Below are 14,550 nucleotides of genomic sequence, written 5' to 3'. Positions count from 1 at the left end.
AGTGTCAAATCAATGCTGGCCGGCATCACTCACCCAGGGAGCCGCATGCTCGTGGTATCTGGAGAGTCCAAGGGTGGTGTCCAGGCTTGGGTGGTTTTTAAAGATCCTCAGGTGTTTCTACAATGAGTAAGGGTGCGGGTCCCTGATTTCACTGGGAAGAGTTTCATCTTCAAGATACCTGGATTAGAATCCCAGTGTTGCCTCTTGACAGCTGTGCCTGTGGCATCTACCTCTGTAGTGCTGGAAATGATCAGGAGGAGGAACAGGAAGGAGGGAGGGATAGAGGAGACGAGCAGAGATTTCTTGGGCTGTGTGCCTGGCCAGAGATCACCAGGCTGCAGGCAGGTGTCTTTGCAAATGGCCACATCACACAGACACTGCTGCACTCCAGGCCCGGGCACAGTCGTGGGCACCCACACATTGCAGTTGCCATTTCTGGAGCATCTGCCACCAGACTTGTTATAGAAGGAACCAAGATGGCACCTTCACATAGGGAACACAGTGCGTGCATACATTCATGTGTGCAGGCTAAGTTGCTTCAGTTGTGTCTGACACTTTGTGATGCTATGGACTCCTGCCAGGCTCCTCTGTCCATGTGATTCTCCAGGCAAGAATACTGGAGTGGATTGGCATGCCCTCCTTCAGGGGATCTTCCCGACCCAGGGATCAACCTGAGTCTCTTATGTCTCCTGCACTGGCAGACAGGTTCTTTACCACTAGCATTACCTGGGAAGCCCAGGCAACACAGTAAATCCTTGCAAAACATTATGGAAGGGACCTTCCCTGGTGGTCCAGTGGTTAAGACTTTGCCTTTCAATGCACAGGGTGTGGGTTCAATCCCTGGTTGGGAAGCTAAGATCCTACAAGCCTTGCGGCCAAAACACCAAAGCATAAAACAGAAACAATATTATAACAAATTCAATAAAGACTTTAAAAATGGTCCATGTCAAAAAAATCTTTAAAAAACCCAAAAACATTATGGAAGGATTTTCACCACCACTCTGTGACATGGGTACCATGAGTATCCATTACAGAGAAAGGAATGGGTGCACGGGTTAAGTGGTTTGTCTAAGATACCCGAAGTCAAGTCTTGGACTGAATTAGAATGCAGACCTGTCTCAGGCAAAAGCGTAGAATGAGTCTGCCTTACTCACTATCCAGCTTAAGAAATAAAATATCATAGACACAATTGAAGCCTCTGTAGTCCCCAACTGAACTCCTTAACCCTCTCCTCTACAACCATTCTCCTGAATTTGGTGTTTATCATTTTCATGCATCTTTGTATAACTTTACCATACATGCAAAAATTCATAAACATTACATGGTATTCTACTGCATGTTTTGAACCATTTAGTGTCAAAGCAATGAAAACCTCTTGCTATTGGTGTTTTCTTCTCAAAATAGTTCTTGACATTTATCCATGTTGATTACATGTATCTCTAAATTATGTTTTATCATCACTTAAATTTTTTTTTTTAAGTTGCGCTGGGTCTCCGTTGCTGTGCCTGGACTTTCTCTAGTTGTGGGGAGCAAGCGCTTGTCTTCATTGCAGGGCTGGGCTTCTCGTTGCGGTGGTTTCTCCTGTTGCAGGGCACAGGCTCAGGAGTTCTGGTGCACGGGCTTTGTCGCTTTGCCACATGTGGAATCTTCCCAGACTGGGGATCAAAGCCCTGTCCCCTTCACTGACAAGCGGACTCCTATCCACTGTATCACCAGAGAAGTCCCCAAAATTTTTACTTATGTATTTTGAAATTTGAGATATAATTGACATATCACATTGTATTAGTTGCAGGTGTATGACAATGATTTGATGTTTGTCTGTATTGTGAAATGGTCACCACAATAAGTCCAAGTAACATCCATCACCACGCAGAGTTATGGATGTTCTTCTTATGAAAATTTTAAAAAATTAATTTTTTGGCTGTGCTGGGTCTTTGTGGCAGCACTTGGGTTTTCTCTAGTCGCAGCGAGCAGGGGCTGCTCCGTAGTTGCAGCGCACGGGCGTCTCATTGCAGTGATCTCTCTTGTTGTGGAGCGCAAGCTTGAGGGCACGTGGGCCCAGTAGCTACGGTGCTTGGGCTTAGTTGCTCAGAGGCATGTGAGATCTTCCCGGATCAGAGATTGAACCCATACCCCCTGCATTGGCAGGCAGATTCTTAACCATGGGACCAGCCGGGAACTCCTGATGAAAACCTTTAACACCTACTCTTACGGCAGCTTTCGAATGTGTAATCCAGACTGATTAGCTGTCGTCATGCTGTATGCTCCATCTCCAGGACCTGCCTTATAACTCGGAGTCTGTCTCTTTCGACCACCTTCACCCACTTTGCCCACCCCTCACCTCCTTCCTCTGGCAACCACAGTCTGTTTTCTGTATCTATGAATTCTGCTTTTTTTTTAATAAGATTCTCCATATGAGCGAGGTCACACAGTATTTGTCTCTTTCTGTCTGACAGTTCACTTAGTGTAAGGTCCTTAAGGTCTGTCCATGTTGTCACAGACGGGAGAATCTCCTTCTTCCTGGGGCTGAACACCACCCCATTGTGCATACTTGCCACATTGTCTTTATCCATCTGTCTGTCAGTGGACTCTTGGCTTGTTTTTGTGTCTTGGGTATTGAAAATAATGCTGCGAACATGGGGATACAGATATGTTTTTGTGTTTTTAAATTTCATTTCTTTTGGATAAATACCCAGAATGACATGATTTGCTGGGTCGTATGGTAGTTCTTGGAGAAGGCAATGGCACCCCACTCCAGTACTCTTGCCTGGAAAATCCCATGGATGGAGGAGCCTGGTAGGCTGCAGTCCATGGGGTCGCTAAGAGTCAGATAGACTGAGCGTCTTCCCTTTTACTTTTCACTTTCATGCATTGGAGAAGGAAATGGCAACTCGCTCCAGTACTCTTGCCTGGAGAATCCCAGGGACGGGGGAGCCTGGTGGGCTGCCATCTATGGGGTCGCACAGAGTCGGACACGACTGAAGCGACTTAGCAGCAGCAGCAGCAGCAGCATGGTAGTTCTCTGTATAGTTCTATTCTTAGTTTTTTGAGGTATCACCATACTGTTTTCCACAGTGGCTGCACTCATTTACATTTTTCTCTACACCAGCATTTTTATCTCTTGTTTTTTTTTTTTTTCGTAATTGCCATTCTAACAGGTGTGAAGTGGTTTATCACTATGATGTTGATTTGCATTTGCCCAGTGATTAGTGATGTTGAACCTTTTCTTTCTTTTAAAAGTACAGGCATACTTCATTTTATTGAGCTTCACTTTAGCGCACCCTGTGGATAGAGCATTAAACATTTTTTTATTGGGGTATATTTGATGTGCAATATTATATATGTTTCAGGTGTACAACACAGTGATTCACAATTTTTAAAGGTTATACATCATTTATCATTATTACAAAATACTGGCTGTATCCTCTGTGCTGTACAATATATCTTGGTAGCTTCTTTTATACATCATAGTTTATCTTCTTAATCCCTTACTCCTAATGTACCTTTCTGTTTCTTTTTTGTTACATTCATTACTTTGTTTTATTTTTTAGATTCCACATGTTGGCAAGATCACACAGTATTTGTCTTTCTCTGTCTTATTTTAGTTAGCATATTACCCTCCAAGTCCGTCCACGTTGTTGCAAATGGCTGTGAGCCTTTTCGTGTGCCTATGGCCATCTGTGTGTCTTCTTTGGAAAAATGTCTACTCAGATCCTCTGCCCGTTTTTTCTATTGTTTTTACAGTCACTTTTTAAAAGTCACGATTCTGTTGATGGCCCCTTAGGTTGCTCTCAATTTTCCGCTATTATAGACGGTGCTACCACAGACATTTCTGTGTGGGTGACCTTGTGCCGGCATGGGAGAGTTTCACAAGGGTGGGTGCACACGCAGGAGTGGAGCTCCTGGGCTCAGGGTGTTGTGCTCTTCAGTTCCTGTAGTCTATGTGCCAGCTATGTGCCCTATGCCCTCCCCCACATTTGGTGGAGCCAGATTTCATGTGTACAAGCCTACCTTCCTATTCTGGGCTGAATAGCCTTTTGTGATAAAAACAACAGAACAGTCACACAGGGAATGCATCTAGACCACGTTCTTGGCTGTTAAGTCCTCAGCAAAGCCCGGATGGAGGTCGCTAAGGCAAGCTGTGCCATTATTAATTCAGGAAGAACATCCTGTTAGGAAACATGGAGTGAGAGACGTGGAGTGTGCTGGGAACTTGGACGTGCCTGTTGGCCATCTCCACCAGCAATCTGCTTCAAGGCACCATCTTTTTGTCTCGACCTTGTGTTTGAAGGAATAAACAGGGAGCTCAATCTTCTGGGTTTGCCTGGCATGATCCTAGTTCATGCCAGTTGTCCCAGCAAAAGTATTAATAAGCATCTTCTTTGACTCTTCAAAGTGCTTAGCTTGGAAAGATAAATTACACGGTCACCCTAGCTATAAGAGCGACAATTCAGATCAATTTCCTATCCAAAGTGTTCTGATTTTTGATACTCTGCTGGGATTGATGCAGATGATGGAGGACTTTGAGAGCCTGGGGGCTGTGAATCCTGGGGTCAGAGCCGCCACTGTTGCTGCAAAAACAAGATTGAAGATGGAGGTACAAGCCCTCAGAAACTTTCAGAGAGCTGATCACAGCCCCTTCCCCTGAGAAGGTCTGGTGCGCTCACTGAGGAGGCCTGGGCTTGCTTCCCAGGCACTGCCCATGGGACGGCCAGCTCAGGGGCAGGTGGTGCCGGGCAGCCTGGAAGGCCCTCCCCCACCCAGGCTCCTCAAGATCAGAATCTGTTCCAGGCCACCAGACAGCGCTCCCTGCCAGCCCGTTCACAAAAACGGTTCCTGGACGTGCTTCGTGAGTTGCGGCCAAGCTCTTGTGACACCACCTCCTGGAATTACAAAGAGATCCTTTGTGGGCAGCCGGCTCCAGCTAACAGCTTGTGGATGGCTGGACTCCCCCTGGCACTTTCTTTACTAGACAGCCCCCTCACTCCTGTCCATTCACTTCCAGACAATCTGGGATCCTAGATGGATAATTGGGCCATCTGATCAACCTGAAAAGGTAGGTCAGGGCGGCCTTCCAGTGTTAAAGCTTCCGGAGGAAATGACAGGGCACAATGGGAGACCTGTGGTGGGAGACAGCTCAGGCCACCGGCATTCAGGGGTTCTCTTCCAGCCCTGGGCCACCTCCCAGGCACAGGCCACCAGCTTAGCAGCATGCTCATGAGACAAAGGCTTATCCTTAGAAATAAGTCCACATGGGATTTCCAACCGAGCCGCCTCAGCAGCTGAGTCTCTTACTTTAAAGAATAGACCCACTGAGGATAACTCCTACCAGAAGCGTTTCCAGACGCCTCTGGGGTTACCACCTCCATGAAGTCTTTGTTGAGCTGCCCCACCCCCACCTAGGCCCAGATAATAGTGTGCCCTCTTGCAATTGTGCCTCCCCCATGATCCATGATGACTGTAGACACACACACATACACACACACACACGCACACATGCCTATCACAGCAGAATTATTCCCCCAAGGACAGTGACAGGATCTCATTTAGTTCTGCATTCCTCTTTATGCACTAGGCGCTTAGTACAAGTTTCCTGAATGAAGAAATGAGTCAATCCTGCACCTAGAGGGCTTGATCTCGGAAGCTGACTGAATAGAGGAACTCAGATGATAGGTCAAGTCTCTTTTTCGCCTTCCTCATTTTTGTCTGTCTCAGTTTCTGCTGTGTGGACAGACTGTTTCCATGTTCGGGGAGGATGGTCACCAGCAAGCCCTAATTCTTAGCACTTCTGCTCTGGGAAAAGAAGGCAGCTCCATGGCCTTCCCATAGTCCCTCAACTACCCCTGGGCCCATGATGGGCGGGGGGCGGTCCTCTGACTGGAAAGCCCACTAGAATCCTATGGTTGCACTGGGGAGAGACAGCTCCCCAAAGTGAGGGGATGGAGGTGGTCCTGAAAAGACAGAGTTAATGGACATCCAGAGCACAGCACTGAAGCTTGAGGAATTCCTAGGAAGAGAGATTCAGAGCTAGAGGACTCTGGGAGCCTCTAATAACAACAGCCAAGGAGCTTAGGCCTGGCCAAGTTTTACAAGGACATCCCCTCTGCAAGCACAAGAAGTTGTTATACCTGCAGGTTCTGGACATCAGTCAACAGTGAGTGGATGTTAACTGAGGGCCTGCTCAATACCAGACACCGTACAGGCCTGGTGGGAGGTGGGGCTCGGTGGTCAGCAAACCTGACATGTCCCCTGCCTTCCCATGGCTGGCCATCTATTTGATGGCTATGTCCACTGAGTGGTCTCCACTGAGTCTCACCTCCTAGCAGGCTTTGATTCCAGGATGACTGGGGTGGGGCCAACTTCCCAACAGCTAACTTTCTCAGAACTGGGCTTGACAGCACAGCCCCATTTCGTTCTGGCAACAGTGCTATCTGTAGATTTTAGGCCTTAGAGTCAGAAACAGGTCCTAACTCAAGAAAGAAAACACACACACACACACACACACACACACACACACACACACACACACACAAAACAGGAGAGAGGAAATGCGAGGGTGGAAAGAGAGAGAGAGAACCGGAGAGTCAGTTCACCGAGCTGAAGGAAACCATGGACAGGCCCGCTTTAGGGTGGGCTGGGGTGGAACCAGGGCCTGCAGTGGCTGTATGTGGACTCTAGAGGGTGCTGCTCCACGGGCTCAGCATCAGCTGCCTTCTGTCCCCGCGACTTCTCTCAGGCCTCCAATGCCCAGAACAAGGCTCTGACTGACCTGACCTGGGCCGATGCCCATCTCTGGGATGGGGGTCAGGTTCTGTGATTGGCAACCTTGCCCTGTGGAGTTGAGGAAGGGCAGGTCACCCAAAGGAAGGGTGAGAAGGAGGGAAATGTATTGCGCGAGTGTGTGTTCAGTCATATGCTACTCTTTGCAACCCCATGGACTGTATGTAGCCTGCCAGGCTCCTCTGTCTATGGAATTTTACAGGCAAGAAAACTGGAGTGGATTGCTACACCCTCCTCCAGGGGATCTTCCTGACCCAGGGATCGAATCCGTGTCTCTTATGTCTCCTGCATTGGCAGGTAAGTTCTTTACCACTGAGCCACCTGGGAAGCCCAGGTGGTGTATTGGGGGTGGACAAAAACAGCAGCCATGTACTGTCTAGATGCTGTTATTATCTCCACCTTCTAGGCTTAGAGAGGTTAAAAGGCTTGCTCAAGGTCACAGTGGTGGTGAGTGGCAGGACCTAAACCCAAACTTCTTGGCTGCAGAGCCCACACTCTTAATCTCTATACCATGGGTGGGGGATAGGGGGGTACCTCACTTGATCAGAAACAGTAATTTAACAGGATAACATAGTGGTGAAGAGTTTGTGGACCAGTTAGAAGGGAATCACAATCAAACAGGACAGAGAGGAAGGACTAACTTACATCAAGGCAGGAGTTAAGATGGATGGGAGGACATGAATGACTGGAGAGCAGGAAGAGGAATGTTAAGGAGCTAAGACCTGTCACAGTTGATAACGAATGGGATGAAGGAGAAAAGGAAGAAGAGAAGTCTGTGCAGCTGCACAGGTGTCCTGTGTGGGCACCTGGTGTACGGCACTGTCCTTCCTGGAGCAGAACGCAGAGGAGGAGGTAGGGGGTTGAGGGTGGAAGGGAGAGGAGTCTAATTTTGGACATGTTGGAGTTGAAATGCCTGAAGAACACCCCAATGGACATGTCCAGGAGCCCGTGGAGATGGGGTCTGAGTGTGGGAAAGAGCCGCTGGCATAGCTGGTGTCCCCCGACGGTGCCAGGTAGCATAAGACTCCCAAAGGCAAGCCTGGGGGATGCAGCATTTAGGGGCCATTCAGAATACTTCCCAGGGATTGGATTTCATGAGAAAACATCAGGGAAGGGCTCTCATTTGTTACTGCCCATCAGTGCGGTTCTTTCTGCCCCACCCCCTCTCCCCACTGTGCCTCACCCAGTCTGTAAGTCAGTCCTTACGTTCCAGTGTCCAGAGCATTTCCTGAGCAGAGCCTGGTCTGGCCTGCCGAGTGCGCTTTGTGGCGCTGCAGAGTTACTATATTACAGCAACTTAATCAGGTCAGTAAATACTTGCCCTGCTAGACCTGAGCTTCCATGCAGGCAGGAGTCGTGCCTGTCTCTCTGGGGTATCCTTGTAGGAGGTGGAGACACTCCCCGCCCTTTTCCAGGGATGTCTATTTACGTGGTTAGTTTCTGACGCTCAGGTGGGGACTGGGTTTCATGTATTAAAACTCACTCACATTCCTGTGGCCCTTCTCTCCCTTCCTTCACCTATGCTCCTGAATCCATGGACAGCCAGGCTATCCTGGGAGCTGGTGTCTTCTCCTCTACTGTTTTTCTGCACAAGTACAGGGCCCCTGGGAGGGCTCTGCATTTGGGCCAGTGCCCTGATAAGGCCCTGGTCTGGACTGTGAGGCTGAGGAGGTGCTCCGTTGGCTCAGAGAGACACTGACTTTGGGATGCTCACTCAGCTAATATTAATAATAAAGAGGAACCTTGGTTTCTCACTTATTTGTATCCTCAGTGCCTTGGGAACTTTATGGAAAGGGAGGCTGATGGGAGGGCAAGACTTAGTCACCTACTGGACCCCTCACCTCATTTAATCAGGGAAAGAAGGAAGGCAGATCTGGGAAGACCAGAGCAGGCTTCTGGCCTCCAATCACAGCCGTTTATGATGCTCTGTCCCTGGGAAGACAGGAGACAGAGATGGCCAAGTCTTGTCCTACTGTCACTCCCCTTCCTATAGAGTTCCCAAGGTGGGGAGGATAAAAATAAGTGAGAAACCAACATGCCTCTTTATCATTAATATCAGCTGAGTGAGAGCATCAGTCTCGGAGCTCTGAATGCAATGCAAATCCTGGGCAGTGTTCTTGTGCGCAGTCCACACACCGTGCCAGACGACGGTGACGTTACAACAGTCCCAGGCTTCATCCTGACGCATTTTTGAAAGGCCCCTGTCGGTCTGCCAGCAAGTAGTGGTGTAAATATCAAGAACGGGGTGTAAATATCAAGAATGGAGCAGGAGTCCAAAGGTCCGAAGGGCCGATTAGGTAGGTAGCATTTCCTTGGCCCATGAGTAGCCTCCAGCTCTGATAAAAGTCTCTCAAACTGCCTGTGTTCTGCGTTCAAAGTAACGCTACAAGCTGAGCATCCTGTTTTCTCCTTGTTCTACAACTTTTGTTCATTTAGCAGAGTGTCCAGCACTAGCAATAATAATTAGCATTGACTAATAGTAGTAAATGACCCTACCATTTATTGATGACTTAGTGTGGGCTAGGTATTCCATTCAGGCTTTTACATGTTTCTCCTAGGAAGTCGGTGTTGTTATTTTAGGAATACGGAAGTGGAGATTCAGAGAGAGGAAGCGACTTGCTCAGGTCACAGTGCTGAGGAGAGGTGGAGTCCGGTTCGTAAGCCAAGTCTGATGGAGTCTGAAGCCCCGTTCTTTTGCCGCTGTACTGCTCTCCCTCCGGCTGGGAGCAATGGGTGCCGTGGGGACTCCGAGAGTAGCAGCAGGGACCCAGACAGGCCTGACGACACACATTCCCAGAAGGAGGAAGCTAGTGGGTCTGACCGCAGAGCGGTAGCTTTGGCAAACAGGGAGAAGCAAATGCCTCACCTGTCCAGTGACTGCAGAACTCGGGCAGGTCAGGGGCCATTTTCAGCTGGGCTGGAACTGGATGAAACTGGCCAGAGCCAGTATCAGGGCAGATACTGGGGAGCGGGGACAAGCAGGGAGAAGGGGCTGGGGATTCCAGTGACCCCTCCCCACCTGGGGCAGGTACAGAAGACTTGCACTACCCAGAGACTCAAGGCAGGATCTGGCGAGGGCTTGAGCTCTGCAGAGGAAAGGAGAGCCCCTGGCGGGGGCCAGGGGGTGGAGAGCCACTGACCCTGGTGGTCCCGAGTGGGCTTCTCTAGGGGTCCTTTCACATCAGGTGGAGGTGAAGGGAAGAGGAGGGGAAATGCAAGACGCAAAGGCATTACCTTGTAAAGCAAATGTAACTGATCGACTTCTCTCCCTGAAACCTTAAAACCTGTGGGGACTTCCTATCTTCCTTGGGGAGAACTCCAACCTCCTTCACATGGCTGCTGAAGTCCTCTGCAATGTGGCACTGCTGACCCACCAGTGACTCCTGGGCTGTCACCACCCCCAACACCTACTTTATGATCTGGTGTTTCTCCTGACCTCCCTCCGACATTAGGCTCAACTTTTTATTTATTTATTGAACTTTTATTTTGTGTTGGGGTACAGCCCATTAACAATGTTGTGATAATTTCGGGTGAACAGCAAAGGGTCTCAGCCATGTACATACATGGATCCATTCTCCCCTAAATCCCCCTTCTGGGAGCTTCTAAGACACATCAGTGCCAGGCCCTGCCCCCTGCTGAGATCCCTAGACATGGGCAGCCTTCATTTTTAAAAACTGCCCAGGTGATTCTGATGTGTGGAAGCTGAGAACGCCTGCTGCTCAGCATTCTTGTCTGTCACCCTCTACTGGCCAGCTTCTCTTATTCGCCAGGCCTTAGCCCTGTCTCAGCTCCATGCCTGCCTCCTTAGGAAAACTTCCCTCACTCCCATCATGGTGTTCTTGACAAGGTGGGCTGGGTGCATGTCTGTGCCTAGGCCCCCTACTGTCCTGGGCTTGTCCTGTGTTTCCTGGACACCTGCCTTCCCCCTCTGACCGTGACCTCCCTGCGGTCAGGGGACCTGATCACAGTTGTTCCCTCACACTTGGCATGCAGTAGCTATTCAATAAATGGCTGAAATGATAAATATCAAGTCAAAATCTGCCTCCCTAAAAGTCACCCTTAGGGAATTCCCTGGCAGTCCAGTGGTTAGGACTCTGCACTTCCACTGCAGGGGGTGTGGGTTTCCATCTCTGGTCTGAGAACTAAGATCCTGCAAGCCGTAAGGTGCAGCCAAAAAAAAAAAGTCATCCTTAGTCCCTGATATTTCTTCCTTCTAATTAAACATGAAAGCCCCAGTCTTTTCCATTTTTTAACTTTCCCCAAACGGCTACGGGTATTGGTCTTTAATTAGCACTTTTGGATCCCTCTGGGTCCTCGCTGTCCTCCTGAGCGGGGAGCTGGCTCTCTGTTCCTGCAAACATTAGTGTTTCCCCAAATAGCTCCTAGAAAAAGGAAGTGCAGTGTCTCCACAAGAAAAGACAGTTTGCAAACAGGAGCTCTGCGCAGGCAGGCTCAGCGGCAACTGAGGCATCTCTCTCTCTGGGAGATGTTTAAAGCACCTCCACTTAAGATCACAGAGAGATTTAGTCAATACTCCTCTATTTCCTCCTCCACCCTTCCTCAAGGGAAGCCAGAACTGAGCTCCTGTCAGAGAAGATACAGGCCGTAGAACAGCTTCAAGAAAGCGGAGGGGATGATCCAGGTTGGATCGGAAGAAGATGAAGGCCAGAAGCTGCCAACAGGGCGTTAATTGGCTTTGGAACAGCTGAGAACTTCACCCTGGTCCAAACACCCCGAGGCAATTTCCAATTTCCGAAAGCAACTGTGGAGGAAGAGGCCTGTACCTTTCTCGCCTCCTTGAATGGGCAGCTCGGAAGTGGGGGAAGGAGCCAGGAATCCACGGGGCATCCTTTTCCTCCACCAACTGCCCAGGGCCTGGACGGAAGCCAGGCTGCCCGCCTCCTGGGGCTTGGGAATGAGCCCGAGAATAAAGGAAGCTGCGGGCCCGGCTCCCATCCCGGAGGGGAGGTGCTGACGGCAGCCAGTGCCTGGCCCTGCGGGAATCAGAGGAAAGGAATGGCTGTTGCCAGAGCATTGCGTGTGGACAACTAGGCTTTGTTAGATTTCTGGCTCCATTGACTTTTCTTCTCTGAGATCAGTTTCCTCATCCGAACATGAGGGTGTTGTTGGGCCAGGAGTCAAAGGGTATTTCTAGACTTGCCTTCTGGGGCTGGTGAGAAAACGGAGAAAGCAGAGAAAGAGAAAAGTGCGGGAGTGATTGTGGCTCAATGCATGTCTTCAGATGACCACAGTTCTTGACAGGAAGCCCTGCTCATAAAGGAAGAGTGGAGAGTCTCCCCTACCTCTCGGATGAGACATCAGATGAGGAAACTGAAGCCCGTGGAGCTTTATTTACGTTTTTAAAATGTTTATCTGCACAGGGTCTTAGTTGCAGCACTCAGGATCTGCATGTGAACGCTTGTTGCAGTATGTGGGACCTAATTCCCTGATCAGGGATTGAACCCTGGCCCCTGCATTGGGGGCTTGGGGTCTTAGCCATTGGACTACCAGGGAAGTCCCCCAAGAAGTTTTAAAAGACTCACACATGATCACATGGTAGCCAGCAGAGGACCTTTGTCTACTACAGGGATGGCAGGTTGGTGGAACTTCCTATGCCAACTCTCAGAGATTGACAAGGGCAAGGGCCGTCTGCAGCATGGCATTGAGGAAACGGCCCATAGTTGATGAGCAACGTCTGCCATAGGCTTGGGAGGAGGAAGCGGCAATAGGAATCCCATATATTTGCCCTTCTTACTGGCTGATTCAGTAAATTGCTACTTCATGCAGGTCAGTGGTCCTTATACTGCAGATTCAGTGGAAAATAAGACAAGCCCTTGCTCTCAGGAAGCTAACGTTTTAGAAAGGGAGACAGACAATGCATACATAGACAAATGACTATGTAATATAATCTCAACTAGTGCTAAGTATAAGGAAAATAAAATATAGTGCAATGGGAGAGACAGTGATGGTGTGGGGGAGGAGGGAAGAGATCAAAGTGGTCAGAAAGGTGATATTTAAGTGGAGACCTAAATTCTGAGAGGCAGCTCTATAGGAGCTGGAAGAAGAAGAGATCCAGACAGAGGGAATAGCCAGTGCAAAGATCCTGAGGTGGTGCCTACAAGTGACAGAGAGAGATCAGATCTGAGGCTGCCTAGGTGGTACTGGAGGTCAGCGAAGGAGGTGGGAGTGGTGTTGTCAGCTGTCAGCTCCATGAGCCCATCTGAATGCTGACAGGCCTCCCAAACCTAGCCAGTCCAAAATGACATCCTCAGTCCCTATTCCCCCTTCCTGCCCCAACCACATTGCCCCTCCTCGAGTTTTTACTTCTCTTCCTATAAATGACCACCCATCCCATTGCTCAGACTACCCTGCTGTACAAAGCCAGCCCTGTCACCATCACTTCTTGCCCTCCTCACTGGACTCTCTGCCTCCACGCTAGTTCTTAACTGAAACCCCCAAAGCACTCATCCCCCATCACTTATTTCCCCAAAGCCCTCTTCTCCTAGTTTTGTCTTTCTCACCACCATCCCCAAACCACAAACCCAGGAACACATATTTATCATTTTTTAAAAAGAGAATCTGGAGTTGGTTCCAGCTCCAATTCAATTCACATACATTCTATTTTAATTATCCCAAAACTGACCGTGTGTCCAGATTGGTTCTGGGGCATGAGTGTTAATTATTATATGGCACCTGCAGTTATTAGATATTTGCAGTGCTCCCGGCCCTGTGGTCAGAGCACCATCATAGCCCTGTGAGGGCAGTATGATCATTGTCCCACCTTCATTCCCATGGATACTTGGACTCAGAAAGGTTCAGCTTCTTATCATAAGTCCCCCAGCTGGTAAATGACTGAGCTAGGATTTAGACTTAGCTCCCTCTGATGCCAAAGTCCAAGGTTTTGCTTCTACATTAATCTCCCTCCTGGAAACAAACCGGCAAAGAATGATGGGCCCAGAGAGAGGCATCTTGACCTCAGTCTGGACGTTCTCCCTTCACTCCAAATCAAAAGCTGGAGGAGCCTGCTCCTGGGTTCCTTGGTACTTCATCAGCCTGAAAAGATAAGAGGGCGAAGACTGTCTGCTCACTTAGCCCTGCAGAGATGAAAGCCCTCCTTATCTGGCCTGGCTCTCTATTCCTGTCCCTCCACCTGCCCTCTGCTCATGTCTGTTCTGTTGCCAGGTGGTCACTTCCTGCCCAAGGTTGCTGTAGCCAGTACTCAGGTGCCCTCCAGCCTGTCGGCCTCTTGATCAGGAGCCATTCCCGTGGGAACCATAGTGCCAACATCCGGTGAGGACGGGCCCTCCGTTACCTGCTGGCCCTGCAGCCTCTGCTATCAGGCCTGAGAACAAAGGAGCCGGGTGCCTGCCGCTAGGCAGGCTGTGTTTGTCCAGGGCGAGGCTTACCCTGGCACAGATGTTGAGCAAACAGGACTGCCGGCCTCACAGATCCGCCTTACGAGCAGGACTTCAGCTGGGAGGTGTTGCTGCCAGGCCACCTGCCGAAATGTTACCCTGTCCTACTGCAACCAGCACCCCGGGGCAGAGGGGGCTCTAGGGCCAGCCCGCCTGTCTCTGGGCCTCAGGCTTCCAGCTCTGCAATGGGAGAGTTGCACAAGGTGATCTCCAAGATCCTTTCTGTGACCTAGAACCTTGAACGGTGTTTCTGGGAGTCTCTGGGGCTTGAGAACAGATTGAAGGGGTGAAATCTGGGAATCTCACGGCATCCTCCCCCACCCCTCACCCACACTCCAGCCCCATGTACCCTCAC

The sequence above is a fragment of the Capra hircus genome, chromosome 1 (assembly GCF_001704415.2).
Source record: "Capra hircus breed San Clemente chromosome 1, ASM170441v1, whole genome shotgun sequence".
NCBI classification, from domain to species: Eukaryota; Metazoa; Chordata; class Mammalia; order Artiodactyla; family Bovidae; genus Capra; species Capra hircus.
The sequence above is the reverse complement of the archived record's forward strand: the minus strand, read 5'-3'. Positions refer to the sequence as shown.